We start from the raw sequence: 17,396 nt of genomic DNA on the forward strand, positions 1-17,396 counted from the left end.
AGAGACAGACGAAAACATTAAGCTGCAGACACCACTTGACAATGACATAAAATCTTCTATGTAGCTGGGTCTTTTCCTTTCAGCTTGTCCCTTTAGGGGTCGCCACAGCACGTCATCCTTTTCCATGTAAGCCTATCTCCTGCATCCTCCTCTCGAACACCAACTGCCCTCATGCCTTCCCTCACGACATCCATCAACCTTGTCTTTGGTCTTCCTCTTGCTCTCTTGCATGGCAGCTCCATCCTCATCATCCTTCTACCAATATACTTACTATTTCTCCTCTGTACGTGTCCAAACCATCGAAGTCTGCTCTCTCTAACTTTGTCTCCAAAACATCGAAACATAGCTTGTATTGTGTATTTTGGTCAAGACAGTTCAATTCAATTATAGATTAAAAAAAGAATAGAATTTGGATAGAGAAAAGGCTGAAAAATGTAGCACAAATACCTACTTTCTGTCCGACTGCAACGGACAATCAAAACTGCAAAAAAAAAATAAAAATAAAAAAAATTAATTGTCGGTACCCCCGTACCCACCCTTGAGGACTTGCATGCTGCCAGACCTAAGACAAGAACATGCAAAATCCTCTTGGACCCTCCACATCCAGGTCACCACCTCTTCTAGCTCCTTCCCTCAGTTAGGTGCCATCGATCAATGCAAACTAAAACAAGGAGACATTCCTGTTGAAGAAGTTAATGGCAAGAGGGAACTCTTGCCATTAACTTCTTAAACAGTTCACTTACAATTCCATTGTAACATGCTGCCATTTTGTCTTGAGATTGTTGTCACATCTCTGTCAGGCTATTATACACTATTCGTGCACTCACTGTAGTAGTCTCGCCACCCTGCGCTACTTGCATCTGTTGTTGACCAATACTGGTCACTCGTGCTTGAGAAGTATCTGCGCCATTTGCACAATTTACATTGTCCCACTATTATCGCACTACTTGTCACATTAAACTGCATACATTTCTTGAAGTCTCTGTGCCAGACTATTGTTCTATTAGTTATTTCAAACTGCTATAATTGCTAGAGGACTTGGCATCATTTTTTTACAATTGCCCCCCCCCCAAAAATTTAATAAATAAATAAATTTTTACCGGCATTACCACATTACTGGTAACCTTTTATTGCTGAGTGACTTTTTATGTTTTTTATGTCTCAAAAGTATTCTGTCAATTGACTGTCTGTTGTCGTACTACAGTAGCTCCATCTACTTTGTTGTTTTCCAAAGTAAAAAAAAAAAAGATATTTGCAAAATGTCTTATTTTGATGAAACACAATCAGTCTGCCTTATTATTATTATAATTAGACCTGTCATGATAATTACTATATTGACATATCGTTAGATAAATAAAATTGACACGATAGTTTTTCCTTACATGATAAATTGTCATTGTGGTGAGCCGGCACGCAGATCCCACAGTGAACTGACAGAATTGGACGGCTGTGTCATTAGCTGCTAGTGGGCTCATGGACGGCAGGAATTCTGGCAAAATATTTCTACTTCCGGGGCCCCCAGTCACCATAGGGTCAGGGTTAGATTTTTGTAACCGCTATCTGCCAGTCAATGCAGTGGCAAAATAAAAATGAAAATAAAATTAAATGGTTCAAGTTTCAGCACTACTGCCAATCATTGATGTGTGCTTTTGTCCTTTTTATTTTTTTAATGTGCCTTTGTATGAGGCTTCTACAGTATTAGCACGTGCAAACAGCAGCCCCACAGCACACGGCAACACTGAGCGAAGCATAGGCCTGGCAAAATGAAGAGCGACGAGGAGAAGTTTTCCAATTGTGTAAACATTATGCAAACAAAAAATATTGCGACACATTGCCCATTCTATTTTGGAACTTGTGGGTGATCAAAGGCCGACTTGGAGCCAGTTAGTCACAAAGAGTTGAGCCACGCAATAAAGTCACGTAAGTATGACATAAATACTTTCAACTCAGCATCTCCAGGCTTTTAGTTTCAAAAATCACCGTGAGCTTGCCCTAAAAAAAACTTACAGTGCAAATTGAACATTATTTGTGAGAAGAGCAGTGTGGTCACTGGGCAGTAGAATAGGTTCATCAATTGTTTTTTCGTTAATATATTTATTGTTTTCGAGTGCTTTGATGTTTTTTGTTTAAAAAATTCCACCAAGATGGAAGCCACTTTTCACCTTGCTACTGATAAGTGTTCAATCCAGCAGAGAAGGCCTTGCTGGCCCTGAAATCACACCATTGTTGCTGATAGATTACAACAGTATGTGTCATTTGCTATTTTTATGGCTAAGGCCAATTCTCAATTCTTTACAAATTCCCTGACTGCTGCTTCAATTTTAATTATCTGCAACATTGCCCAAGTATTCTTCATTATAAACATCATTACTGTCAGCAGACACAGCAATTAAAAGTATTCCTTAATTAGACTAGAGAACTGGAGTGATTGAGAATGTGTTTTATCTCTTTCAACTGATAACTGTCAGCGCATGTAGACCAACGAGCCAGGGATCTCTCTGGGTAAGGTGATCACTGCTTTCATTCTTTCTTCACACTATTAAACATGCAGTCACAGTGGAAGGCTCCAACAAAAACATTGGTTGATCTTTTTTTCATTAGGCTGCTTTAAATATCTTCACAGGGAATACATTCTGACAAAATTAGAAACTAAATTTGAATATGTGGGAGATGACAAGAAGCTTTTCTCTCTCTACACACACACACACACACACACATATATATACATATATATAAATACATACATACATACATAAATATACACACACACACTCATTCATTGTCTGTACCGCTTATCCTCACTAGCTACCTATCCCAGTTATCTTTTGGGTGAGAGGCGGTACACCCTGAACTGGTCGCCAGCCAATCACAGGGCACATATAAACAAACAACCATTCGTACACACATTCACAACTACTAGCAGTGTCTTCAATTTTCCCACCATGCATGTTTTTGGAATGTGGGAGGAAACCGGAGCACCAGGAGAAAACCCACACAGGCACAGGGAGAACATGCAAACTCCACACAGACGAGGCCGGATTGGAACCCGGGTCCTCAGAACTGTGTGGCAGATGTGCTAACCAGTCGGTCATCATGCCGCCCAGAGTATTGTTTACAATAAGGGGGTGGGGGTTCTCAAAGGAGGGTAAAACAAACAGCCAACAACTGAAATATATTCAACACTGCCATTTTTAACTCACAAACGAGTGAAGCATCGAAATCTGCACTAAAGTGCAGAAGAAATGTTAAAGCACCATCGAGCACAGCTACTGTTCTTCACAGGCGCTAACTCACACCATTAAACAAAAAGCACCCTCCTGGTATGTTCTATTAAGCTGAGAATTAAAACAGTTCCTGCATTCAAGACTGAAACTGTGCTTTCGCTGTGCTGAGCCCCGACTCAGAGCAAGACAAGGGCAGTGCCATAGAGGATTGGAGGGGTTGGGGGAAGGCAGTTCTGAACTACACGTCCCTAATGAGAGGTGACAGCAGATACTCCCTGCCCCCTCTCCACACATCTCTTTCCACACACATGGACATATGCAACCTTTCTAGGCGCTCACCTCGCTGCACTCTGAATCTTTTCAATAAAGATGAGCCACCCTTGACTGAACAATTCCATACAAAAATGCCTGCTATAAGGACACGATTGATCTATTATTCAAATGTTAGTCAAGTCACATTATCAATCATTTATGTAGATTTGCCTAACCAGAGCAAGAGGTATGTATCCGGGTCTCTCTCCTTCTTCATCTGTAATTCCCAAATTGCAGCAGAAGTTAGGGTTACATTGGACTGAATGGAGGTCCCCGTCCGTCTCCTTTAACCACAGTTAATTAATTTAAAAATTCATAGTGGAGATTTGAGAGTTGAATGAACCAGACCCTTAAAAGTTAAACAAACACCGAATATCTTATAATAAATAAAATTATTTCATTAAAACAAATACAATCGCTTAAATAAATAAAAAATAATAATAATGTAAAATAAAAAACTTACAGGGCTCAACTAATTTTTCCATCGGTAGCACTGGACCATGCATGATGTGTGTAGTTTAACGAAATTGGCATACCTTAGCTTTGGATACAATAAAGATTGACAGTGACTCAAGATGTATCTGCAAAATATTCTGCTGTGAATCTTACGTTTGTCTGCAACAAGCAGTGGCTGACTAAGGTCATTTCTTTTACATAATTTTAATAGACATAATGGAATCATACAGTGTACGTAAAGTACAAAAATCAAGTTCTGCTTGTTTGTTAAACGTTTTATATTCAAATCCCACTCATTGTTTTTTCCCCTTAATCCAAACCCCTCATGTATTGTGATATTAAGTTAGTTATGCTGCTGATATGTTAATTTAAGTACAGCATTTATGAAGAAAACTAAAAATTATAAATAATATAACACACACACACCTTTAGTTATGCTTTGCTTTAATCTGAACATGCATACAGCGGATGCGGAAAGTATTCAGACCACCTTAAATTTTTCACTCTGTTATATTGCAGCCATTTTCTAAAATCATTTAAGTTATTTTTTTCCCTCATTAATATACACACATCACCCCATATTGACAGAAAAAAAACTGAATTGTTGAAATTTTAATCAGATTTATTAAAAAGTAAAAACTGAAATATCACACAGCCGTAAGTATTCAGACTCTTTGGTCAGTATTTAGTAGAAGCACCCTTTTGAGCTAATACAGCCATGAGTCTTTTTGGGAATGATGCAACAGGTTTTCACACCTGGATTTGGGAATCCTCTGCCATTCCTCCTTGCAGATCCTCTCAAGTTCTGTCAGGTTGGATGGTGAACGTTGGTGGACTGCCATTTTCAGGTCTCTCCAGAGATGCTCAATTGGGTTTAAGTTAGGGCTCTGGCTGGGCCATTCAAGAACAGTCACGGAGTTCTTCTGAAGCCACTCTGTTATTTTAGCAGTGGGTTTAGGGTCATTGTCTTGTTGGAAGGTGAACCTTCAGCCCAGTCTGAGGTCCTTAGCACCCTGTAGAAGGTTTTTGTACTTAGCCGCATTCATTTTTCCTTCAATTGCAACCAGTCGTCCTGTCCCTGCAGGTGAAAAACACCCCCACAGCATGATGCTGCCACCACCATGCTTTACTGTTGGGACTGTATTGGACAGGTGATGAGCACTGCCTGGTTTTCTCCACGCATACCACAAAGTTCTATCTTGGTCTCATCAGACCAGAGAATCTTATTTCTCACAATCTTGGAGTCCTTCAGGTGTTTTTTAGCAAACACCTTGCAGGCTTTCATGTTTCTTGCACTAAGGAAAGGCTTCCGTTGGGCCACTCTGCCATAAAGCCCCGACTGGTGGAGCACTGCAGTGATGGTTGACTTTCTAGAACTTTCTCCCATCTTCTGACTGCATCTCTGGAGCTCAGAAACAGTGATCTTTGGGTTCTTCTTTACCTCTCTCACCAAGGCTCTTCTCCCCGGATTGCTCAGTTTGGCCGAACGGCCAGCTCTAGGAAGGGTTCTGATCGTCCCAAACGTTTTCCATTACAGGATTATGGAGGCCAATGTGTTCTTGGGAACCTTAAGTGCAGCAGAATTATTATTTTTTTGTAACCTTGGCCAGATCTGTGCCTTGCCACAATTCTGTCTCTGAGCTCTTCGGGCAGTTCCTTTGACCTGATGATTCTCATTTGCTCTGACATGCACTGTGAGCTGTAAGATCTTATGTAGACAGGTGTGTGGCTTTCCTAATCAGGTCCAATCAGTATAATCAAACAACTGGACTCCAATGAAGGTGTAGAACCATCTCAACGACGATCAGAAGAAATGGACAGCACCCTAGTTAAATATGAGTGTCACAGCAAAGGGTTTGAATACTTATGGCTGTGTGATATTTCAGTTTTTCTTTTAATAAATCTAAAAAAAAATTCAACAATTCATGTCAATATGGGGTGCTGTGTGTACTTTGAGGTAAAAAATTAACAAATGACTAAGAAATGGCTGAAATATAACAAAGTGAAAACTAGAGGGGGTTAAGGGGGTCTGGATACTTTCTGTACCCACTGTATGCATGTTCAGATAAAAGCAAATGCATGTGGTAAAAAATCTCACGGCACACCAACAAACAATATCACAAAAAATTGATACATTAATTACTATATGTACTTCCTGCCATCTAATAAAAGACCATTCATTTGTTCTGTCTGTCACTATGCCTCACTGGCATAAATAGATGAACAAACAGATTATTTATTGTAAATATAATTTTTTGAGCAATTAATTACACAAGTATATACAGTAAATGAAAAAGTCATTTACGTATTGACATTGCTCCATCTTGTGATCGGATCGGTGATCTTTTTTTTTCAACTCGTTGATCGGTAATTGGCCCCAAAAATCCTGATTGTGTAAAGACTAGTTCACACACGACAGAATGAGCCCGCTCACTCCAACTTTCATGAGGATGCTAGAAAACATGCAAATAAGAACTTGATTTTTTTTGCAAATTAAACATAAAAACAACAGTATGCTTAGCTACTGTTATGCTAAAATCGCAAGTTCGATTTATGGTTCTGGGATCGTCATCACTTTTCTCTTTTTCCAACTCTGGTATCAATCTGTTGTGGCATCATAAAGTGAAAAACTTGCATAGTTAATCAGAGATGTTTACTGAACCGAGGCTTGGAGTTACAGAGGTCTCTTGGGGAATAATGCAGAGTTTTTGTGCTTTGTGCTTAATGGACAACATTTTTGGTAGAACTCTGAACTATACCACTCAGTGGCATTTGACTTCGGAAGTTCCACGCTACATCCTTCAAGTCTTTTTACTATTCTTTTGAGCTAAATATCACCTCTGCCATAAAATCCCACAAGTGTATTAAAATAGATACCAACAAAGCCTATTTTTCACAGAGATTATACACTGCTGGATATCTGATACAATCATAGGCACCCTAAAAGGATCATAATAAGCAATGCAGCAGTAAGCACAAACCACAACTGTGTCACAGTGACCTTCACTATATCAATGTCTGCCCACATTCCATAACAAGAAAAATAAGCCTTGCTCAGATGCAATGTACATACAAGTAATTAGTCCATTAACCGAGAATAATTCTCTATATTAGTGACTCAACCAGTGTGCCGTGAGAGAGGATCAGGTGTGCAATGGGAAACTGTCCAATTTCTCTTAATTGGTACAAAAATGATTGATTTACTACAAATAAGGTATTTTTGCTCTTCTATCTATTCATCCATGCCAGAGACATATGGTGACAAACGGAACAATTAAATGCTCTTCTACTAGATGACAGAAGGTAGAATTAACCTGAGTATCCACCTGTTACTGTTCATACACAGAATAACTGTGTGCAACTAAAACAGCACAAGTTCAACAGTTACAGTGTGGGGAGTCAGACTCATTCATGATGCGATGACGGTGTGTCCAACTTCCACTGTGAGTCAGAATCTATGAAGCTCTTGATGCGCAAAGCCACAGTTGTGTGCGCTCAGGACTTCTCAGCCTTACAAACGTACAACAAAACATAACTATACAGGTAGTGTTTTTACCTGAGAATCTTGTAAGATTCGTCTCCCTTGCAGAGTTGGAGATCTGACTTCAGGAAGCGGGGGTGATTAAAAAAGGGGGGTGGGTGGCTTGATATCATGTCATTATAAATCTGAGTGAGTATCGGTACTATCTGCGCTCTTACCCAAGGATGCAGGGGACTGTTCTGCCACACGAGACTAGCTTGCTCTCGTCGCTCGTCCGGTGGCGGTTCAGAATAATGAGCAGGCACTTTTTTTTTTTTTTTTTTTAAACCTGCCCTCTTCAGCTGCATGGCCTTGTAGACTGGTGGATCTGTATGCCTTTTTGTGCTGGAACTGTTTTGCTGTGCAACCGTGGAGTTTGAAATGCTCCCTCTGCTTATTTTTTAATTATTCTGATGTTTATTGAAAATGTAGCCGTACCAAAAAAAAAAAAAAAAAAAAGTTTTAGGGGCAGACAGAGGGACAAAGTGGACAAGGGGAATAAGGGTGCGAACCACAGCGGAACAATATTTAGCGAGTCTAGATAATTGAGCACAAGTGTTATTACAAGAGAACGAGAGAGGACAGAAAAGGGCAGGAGAGGACAGGATGTGGGTAAACAAGCAAGGCAGCGCTACTGACAAGTGGTGCGGTGGGATTCTTTTTTTAATGTCTCAACACCTGTAAGAACCTGATAAAGTTTCTCGTCACTTTTCCTAAATTTTATCCACATAAAAAGCCACGTGGTGCCCCTTTTTAGATAAAATATCGTAATTTATTACACTATTTTAAAATTACGCTAAACCGGAAGTAACGCAAGCCTCGCTTCCATCTTATTCTTTTCTCCTAAATTAACTACATTTTTAGTTAACCCGTATACGCTACAATGGGAATAGGAGTTCATAACATTGAGGGATTTTCGTATGGTGATAAAAGTAATGATTCTTTGTTAATTATCCCCATATTTGATCAATAAATATTAGTCAAATACCGTTCCCTAATGATGTGACACTTGACATGAAAGGATTGTCGGAAACATTAAATTCAGGCAGAACAGATTACACATCTCAAGGCTGCATTTGCCAATTAGGTCAGTCAGTATAACTGCAAATTGGACCATCTGACTGATGGCAGGCTTGTTGTTATAAGGACTACAGGAAACGGAAGGAATTAGAAGCTACAATAAACAAACACACACAGACAAATACAATGTGTCCTGAGTCATGACTCATTGTGGGCAGCCTGTGGATTACACTGGGTCAAGCACCACAACAGATGCCGCTCTTGTCATTGAATTTCCTTTCAGACTGCAGGTTGGAACCCATAATATTTTGTCATTCTGACTCTATGTATTGTTTTGCGTTTGTCTTCAGTGTGCCATTTACAAAGGTAACCTGATATTTTAACTGCAAGGGTAGATTTTAACCACACGTTCAAGTGACACCATTTTTGGGCACAATTCACATGATTCATGGCAGCATATAAAAAATAAACATGAAATCGCATATCCCCAGATCAAAATAAGGCCTCTTAAAAATGTGGATAAACATCTATGAATCTAAATGCTGTATGCCAATGCAAGTGTACATTCAACAGACAAAGCCATGCGAGCCTGACGCCAGCTAAATACGCCAAATAATGGCGTATACACAAACACACCAACTGTGAATAAAAGAACTAAACTTATAGCGAAAACAGACGATTAAATACAGCCTAAATATGGCACATTAGAGTAGATCATTAAATAAGAAAAACAATTGTCGACGGTGGTTAACAATAATGCCAAGGATACCAGTAAAAAAATAAACCTCTGTTTACCATTTCATTCCAGATTAAAATTTTCTAAAAAACAGTTCACCCACTATAATTCGGTTCACGAACAGTCTTGGGATGATTCGGAAGGCTCTGTTGTACTTTTTCCTGCTCCACAAACATTATTCGTTCTGTGTGCTGATTTTTGCTCTAAATTATCCCTCAGCATGGCTAGAAAGAAACTGAAAACTGCTAGGAATAGTGTTATTAGGAAGCCTAATCGTATTACTGTTGAATAAAATAAAATAGCTAAACATGAGAATGGTGACGGCTGTCACTAACATCTTTTTAGAATCGATTAGCCTATAGATATATCCAGAAGGAGCCAACGCCGGAGCTGGACAACACCGCAACAGACAAAGTGGCAGAAGGTGGGGCTGGATCCACTACAGCATTGCAGCTGGACTTGTATGCTTGAGCCCATCAGGTTGGAAGCTGAAGAGAGCTAGTCATTTAGCCAAGGGAGCCAGTCACTATAGCTGGCTCAAGAAGGAGGCAGCGGTCCCAGGAAGTGAAGGCTACTTATTAAATTAAAACACACATTTTTAAGTATGTTTGCGCCTGTTCTCATTCTCTGGCTCACACAGTTCCCCAAATGTGAGGCAGTGTGTGCTTGTTTGAAGCTGTTTATCACTCCCAGTTTAAAAGTCATTCACTGCCACGGACGGCGTTTGAATTCAAATAACCTTATTAACATGAACGACTGGCAGTGAATGAGTTTTAAGTTTAATATAAAACTGACACAAAAGAGAATTAAAAATTGTGTTTTCACACACCCAAATTGTTCAAACAAACCATATAATTGTGGTTAACAAAAGTCTGCTAGCGCAATGCTAACATATGTGAGACGACGACATAGAAGCAAAGAGAAATTAGCATAGATATTACGGTAATTATAAACCTTCAAACAACTGCTGCTATTTTAACTACCAGAGCAGCAACACATATAAACGGAACAAATAATACTAACAGGCATAATGTTCTCTGTGGGAAGATCGATTATTACTGCAGCTCAGTTGGCGACCTTCTCTGCCTCTTGATCTAATTATGCTGCATCTCTTCCAATATACCACACTGTTGCGGCACAACATGGTAGTACACTGAAGGTACGCATCTCTAAATCAGTGATTCCCAACCAGTGTGCCGTAGGAAATTATCAAATTTTACGTAAATTGCTCAAAAAATTATTTATTTACAGGAAATAATGTATCTTTGTTCATCTCTTTATGCTTGTGAGGCCTAATGGCAGACAGAACAAATAAATGCTCTTCTATTAGATGGCAGGAAGTACATACAGTAATTAATGTATCCACTTTTTGTGACATTTTGTTTATTGGTATGGCATGAGATTTTTCAATTTTAAAATATGTGCCTTCGCTCCATAAAGGTTGGAAATCCATCCATCCATTTTCTGAGCCGCTTCTCCTCACTAGGGTCGCGGGCGTGCTGGAGCCTATCCCAGCTATCATCAGGCAGGAGGCGGGGTACAACCTGAACTGGTTGCCAGCCAATCGCAGGGCACATACAAACAAACAACCATTCGCACTCACATTCACACCTACGGACGATTTAGAGTTGTCAATTAACCTACCATGCATTTTTTTGGGATGTGGGAGGAAATCGGAGTGCCCGGAGAAAACCCACGCAGGCACGGGGAGACCTTGCAAACTCCACACAGGCGGGACCGGGGATTGAACCCTGCTCCTCAGAACTGTGAGCCAGACGCTCTAACCAGTTGTTCACCGTGCCGCCAGGTTGGAAATCAGTGCTCTAAATTATATTGTAAAAACCCATTAAAAAAAAGATGGCTTAAAAATTTGTGGCAGGCCTATAACTGGGTTGAAAACGAAGAAGTGTGATATAGCAAGGCATTAGTGTATTTTGATGATGTTGAGTTCGCACTGACAAGGTATTTCCGATATGTCCATTCATGCTGTACAATGCATGCTTATTTCAAGCAAGCTGTCAAAGCATCTTGCTTAATCCTCATTGCCCAAGAAAAAAACATCAGTCAGACCAAAGTCTGACTCTTTTAAAAGCTCTGGGGCAAGTACTTGCAAGCAAGCAAACAGACTTTTATGCTCGTCATGGACTTCTGAACATGTCATTCCAATAATGACATGTCATTATACGGCCCTAAACCGCTGACACAAATGCTTAACCTGTTCAGAAGGAGAACTTCCATGATGACATGTCATTTAAATGCGCCCCCCCCCACCCGACAAACATTTGACCGGTTTTGTCCGCCAGTAAAGGCTGAATGTTGAGTATAGTCGCAGCGTAGATTACGCAGTGTGTGCGTTCTAAAATCCATGTCAATTTCCACAGATGACAACAACAGTCACACATCTAGCAGAAGTTGACATAAACATGGAAATAATTATTCGTTAATACATAAAAGAAGAGGCGTGTCAAATTTGAACATGATGAAAACCATTATTGGCCACATCGTACTTATGGTAGTCCTAAGGGTTGCATTTTACTGCTCTTAATTATCTTTTAAAACATAAGGCTAGTCATGACATCTGCTAACCAGAAGCTGAACTGTATTTGGTTACAGACTACGACCATGTCTGCACAGAAACAGAGACAATGTACTACTTTTTCATTTCTAAAAAGTTTCCCGTAAACACAGAATTGCTTAAAATTGTTTTTAAAATGTGTATGTCAAAGATGCTAACACACACACACACACACACACACAGAGCGTGTGTCTCTTTCGCAGAGACTTATACGCATACTTTAAAAAAAAACACACACAAAGTTACATTGTGTAATATAAAATGAGGCCATTACTGTTCTATTTGGCAAGATATTTGTACCTCTGGATTATTTTGTCACTTAGTGACATTTAAAATGTCAGAAAATGAATAAAACCGACATTTATCACCCGATCTTGATAAACTGAAAATCACGCAATCGACACCGATTTTCGATCACGCGATCGACACCGGTTTTCGATCACGTGATAGCTCGGGACATCTGAGTCACACATGTTGTTCCTTGCTGGATATTCTCTGCCTGGGAACACTAATAATCAATATTACATAATTGACCCGGCATTTGGTTATTAACACTTTCATGCAAAGATTAGAACAGAAATTGAGGAACATTTAAGGCAAGTTTTGGCGGGCCAAATAAAATGGCATGGAGGGCCAGCTCTGGCCCCTGGGCTTGAGCTTGACACCTCTGGGAGGAGAATAGCAAAGGAATTGAAAACGTGGATGCTACAATGAAATGACTGATAATGTCATCTAACAGTGATAATAAAATAAAATAAAATAAAAACACTATAATATGGTAATAAACTGTTCTCTGCAGTAATCAGGTGACAGACTGTATCAGTTTAGGTTACGCGCAGCAACACGTAGTCTCAAAGTACAATGTGCTACGATCATGTTAAACAAAATTATCATACTGAGTTTTAGTCGCTGTATTGAGACAGAAACTAATGGTTGGCTGAGGCTTTGTTAGCTTACCGTCAAGGCTGAGCTAGTATCCCTTGATGGGCTACAGTGAGGGTGAGGAGGCGAAGGAGGCGAAGAAGGAGGAGGAGGAGGAGGGGTGCTATGGCTGCTCGGCGGAATCCTCGCTTAAAAGTGCTTTACCGGCGAAAGCAAAAACGTCCCGAGTCGGCAGCGAGCTCATTTCCCCAAGAATGGTTCGAAAGCGCCGCTAACTAGAGGACTCCCGCAGACCGCAGCCGTGTAAGTGGTAGCATATCTCGGCGCAGGAGGCTAAAGGTAAGCTATCGAATCCACGTACTTAGCTCCTCGCAAACATCGAATAACCGCGTAACCCTTACAAGACGAATAAGGCGTAAATGTTACCGGAGTGGATGGTAGTCGTTTGTCTGCTATCTTTATCTTCGTCTCGCCTCTGACAAAAGAACAAAAAAAAAGCAGCACTCCGACCCAAGTTGTCCCTGGCAGAGGGGGTGAGAGAAAAAATGCAGCTCAACACCTTCTTTTTCCAACTCCGCTCGTTTACGCACGATTCGACGTCAGCGTCTGCATTTAATCTCCAATGATCACTCAGGTTCCACTTGCAATGACTTTCGGGTGAATTGCCGACGTTAGCTGCAACTAAGAATTAATCTTGGATGGTTTTGTTCTCAGTTTTGGCCCCGTATTTCCTTCGTAGTAGCTCAACGCCTTCTTGGGTGGTTGTTATGGCCCAGTGCTGCCCTTTTTCAAGCTCGTCTATAACATTACATAGATTCCGGTTAGGACTTTCAAAATAAAGCCCCACGGATAAATCTTGTTTGACTGAGGAAAAAGACTGGCCTGTGATCAAAATAGTTTCAAACATGAAATACGTCTCTAATCTTTCCATGTAATTAATTACAACGAATACGACCAAAATGTGTGAAGGGAAGTTTACTGCTACGTTTTTTGACGTCGGTCTTGTTTTGGAAATCCTCTTACTTCGTATATTTGGGCTTGCACTTAACTGACCAATCAACGTCGACTGGTGACTGGCTAGTAGGCGGTTAGTACTCTTGCAGGTTGTGCAAAAAATCAGTAACGAGCGCCCTCTCGCTACCGGTTGTTCTGTGACTTTGCATTAAACTTTCATTGGTGTGCAATATTGTGTGTTAAAAAATTAAAAAAAATATATAAAAATATATTTGACCACAAATTACAAGTTTTCTCCTTTAAAGTAATCCCCCTGGAGTCTAACGAATTTTCCCAGGCCTCTCTGCCACACCTCATGCACTCCTTGAAGGATTCTTCCGGCGTCCTCAGCCAGCTCCATTGTCACGGCCATCTTGATGTCATAAAGGTCTTCAGAATGGGTTCTCTCAATCACCTCCTTGAGCTTGAGAAAAAAAAACATATGGAACCAGCTCGGATGAAAAGGGATGTTGCTCGAGCACGGCGATGTTCTTCTCGGCCAGGAACTGTCGGATGCTCAAGGGTGCGTTGTCATGGCGAAACAGCCATGAGATATCCTGCCACAACTCTCACCTCTTTTCGTGCACTGGATGAAGCAAACGTCGCAGGATCTCTTTGCGGACGTTCTGGTTCCACATCAAAGGGGAAAACTTGTAGTTTGGGTTTGAAATATATCTTTCATGACACTATTCCTCGACCTTTTCTTACACTCCTCGTATTATGGATATACATTTCAAAGTATATAATTTCAGTGAACATTTTCAGAGGTCATTTATTGCAATGGGATGTAGTTCTTCTGATGTCCTGGTGAGGGCAACACAGAACACACAATAGAGGCAAAAGCGTCATTGATGCCAAGGTCATTTAACTTTGCCCCATCTTAAGATAATTCCTGAATTTAATGTATAGAAAATTATTTTAATGTTTTAAAATCACAATAAAACAACACACAGAAACTAATTGCTTCTTTTTTTTGTATTGTAAAAATATTTAGACATTAAAAATATGTCCCACCCTTATAATTTTCATGTGAGGTTTTGAAATAACATTTATGAAAGGTATGACACACCCAATTTGACAATTTACTTGTTTGTCAGTATCACCGCACTACTGGACACTTTTGTTGCTTAATGACTCTCTGAACATTGGTGTTTATGTCCTAAATGTACAATCTTATATTTTGTTAGAGTGGATTTTTGCTACCAGTGAGGCCCCAACTACTGGAGACAAATTTCTCATGTGTTTTAACATACTTGGCCAATAAAGATGATTCTGATTATTTCTCATATTAACGACTGTCTCATAAAATTATTGAAAATTGTTATGTCATAATAGACACTCACTCAAACAAGACAGAAACATTTTATTCCACGATTGATGCTTTTTATGTTTCCTTGGTACTTTCTGGTGTTATCTAACATGGCAATTTCTGACATTCTATTTCCTCTTTTCATGTTATCCTACATCCTCATCTCATCTTGATGAGAAATCGGCCAGTATATTTATTTACACAAGGCTGTGGAATTGACTCCTCCCAGGATGAGGATTGGGAATTGCGTCAAAGTGTGTCTTCGTAATCTCACGGGAAGTGGGGAAAAATGTCAAGAGCAACACTTGTCCCAAGTAGAGAAAACTGAGCTGAGCAGAAAGATGTTCTCCGCTCTTAAGGCACGTTCACTGAGGGTCTCCAAAGTGATGAAAGCCTTCCAGCAGGATCACAGGTCAATCATCCAGCACAAGCCACCTAAAGACAAGATCGGCCCAGTGGTAGGACTCACATTATTGTTGTTTGAGTAGATATTAGTTTTTATGTAGGAGGTAAACAAATTTTAAGTCGTCAGCCTGTGATAGAAAATCAAGTGAAGTGTGCTTCCCAGATCGTGAGAAGCCCAGAGGTGTTTTATTCATTTCTTATTCATAAGTTAGTTGAAAGCTAAGAGATCCTATGAAACAGCGGCCGTTTGTTTCCACCACAATAAATGCTTTGATCTGTCCTCAGGGACATGCACATGCCTGGTCTAGTTAGCAATGTACAGGAGTGATGTGGCATAAATGAAAGTATCAAAGTTGAAAAGTGAATGTGGGAAGGTAACACAAGAAATCACTGAGATAGACATGTGCTCTGGTGTGAAAGCTGTCAAGCATGTATTGTCATCCTTTAAGGAAGTTGTTTTACACACGACAGCTATTTTTCTACAGGTGAAAAGGTGATTCATTTTATTTTTTAAATTGACTCCTCCGCAGCAGTCTGCGTTCGCCCTAGGTGTGTTTGGTGTGACTCTGCTGGCCCCAGCTGGATGGATTTTGCACCATATCCCACACTACCGTCAGAGAACATCTGCACAACACCGCAACTGTGGAGCTCCTTGCAATTAGGTCCAAGTATTTGGACAATGACAAGAGTTTTTATGATTCACCCTGATACAAATAAAACAAAAATACAAATAAAACAATATGCATTTGAAGCTTTCATTTAAGAGGTTTCAGTTATTTACATTTATTTCAAATAGATTACCTCCACAGAGCTCAAAAGTATTTGGACAAGCTGACATGATTGTAACTATCCACACATTGTTTAATACTTTTTGACTGACTGAAGTCTGGAGTGCTTAGACTTACCAAATTCTAACGTTCGTCCCTGGTGACGCCGTGCCAGGCCTTCACCACAGCCACATTCACTTGTGCTTCACCTTTGTCTTCAGTAAGTAAAAAGTAACCTCGATTGAGTTGAGATCAGGCAACTGACTTGGCCATTGAATAAATAAAAGATCATTTACAGTTGCTACATTGTCCTTCTTTTAGGGTGAGGGGTTAAAATTTTCACACATAATAAATGAGTAATTGCACTTTGTATAAAAATACTATTATGTATGTGGAGTTATAAACCGAAAAAAGCTTCATAGTTGACCAGTGCATCATTTTAATTCAATTAATCTGCTTTTTCTACTGCTCAGTGACAGTAAACCTTGGGCAAAACTGCAAACGTTTTAAATTTGTACAGTATTTGGTATTTTATTTACATGCATATTTATTTATTTCTAACCCTAACTTACAATAGCAGCATGGTTAGTGCCAAAAGAAACTGGAATAGGTAAGAAAAGGGTAAGGGTAAAGCCAAACACGACAAGAACAACTTGATATCAGCCTTGAGTTTGTGTAACATTTTCAAACATGGATGTATTGATTCATTTCTCACCTGTCTTCCAGGTCTTAGTCGAACAAAAGTATGATCGAACGCAGCTGGACTTCTTGGTTGTTGAAATAAATCACGTTTTTTCAAAACACAAGTATTCAAGTTCTAAGACCTGAACTGAAGCCATCCATCCATTTTCTGGACCGCTTATCCCCACTAGGGTCGCGGGCGTGCTGGAGCCTGTCCCAGCGAACTCTGGGCGAGAGACGGGGTACACCCTGAACTGGTCGCCCACCAATCGCAGGGCACATATAAACAAACAACCATTCACATTCACACCTAGCGCATTCTGTGGGACATAAATTCAAATATGTTTTATTGAACCACTGGCTTTAATATACTGTATGTACAGTTCTGCTCATCATGATTGGCACCTCTTGAAGTTTAAGTACTAAATGTGGAATATCTCATGAAGACGACAAATCAAGTGAAACAACATTTTTCTCTAGAGAACCTGCGTGCCTTTGGGCAATGCACACAAACAG

At 40.0% G+C, this 17,396-nt stretch overlaps 1 protein-coding gene across 1 annotated transcript in view; it reads right to left on the reverse strand.

Moving 5' to 3' along the window:
• Window positions 1-13,498, reverse strand: part of btbd7 (BTB (POZ) domain containing 7) — a 44,187-nt gene extending 30,689 nt beyond the window's left edge. The window contains 1 exon segment of the mRNA XM_061695740.1: window positions 13,152-13,498. The gene's annotated coding sequence lies outside the window, so the exon portion shown is untranslated.
• Between the last annotated feature and the right edge of the window lie 3,898 nt (window positions 13,499-17,396).

Source organism: Phycodurus eques, chromosome 14 (genome assembly GCF_024500275.1).
Source record: "Phycodurus eques isolate BA_2022a chromosome 14, UOR_Pequ_1.1, whole genome shotgun sequence".
In the NCBI taxonomy this organism is placed as follows: domain Eukaryota; kingdom Metazoa; phylum Chordata; class Actinopteri; order Syngnathiformes; family Syngnathidae; genus Phycodurus; species Phycodurus eques.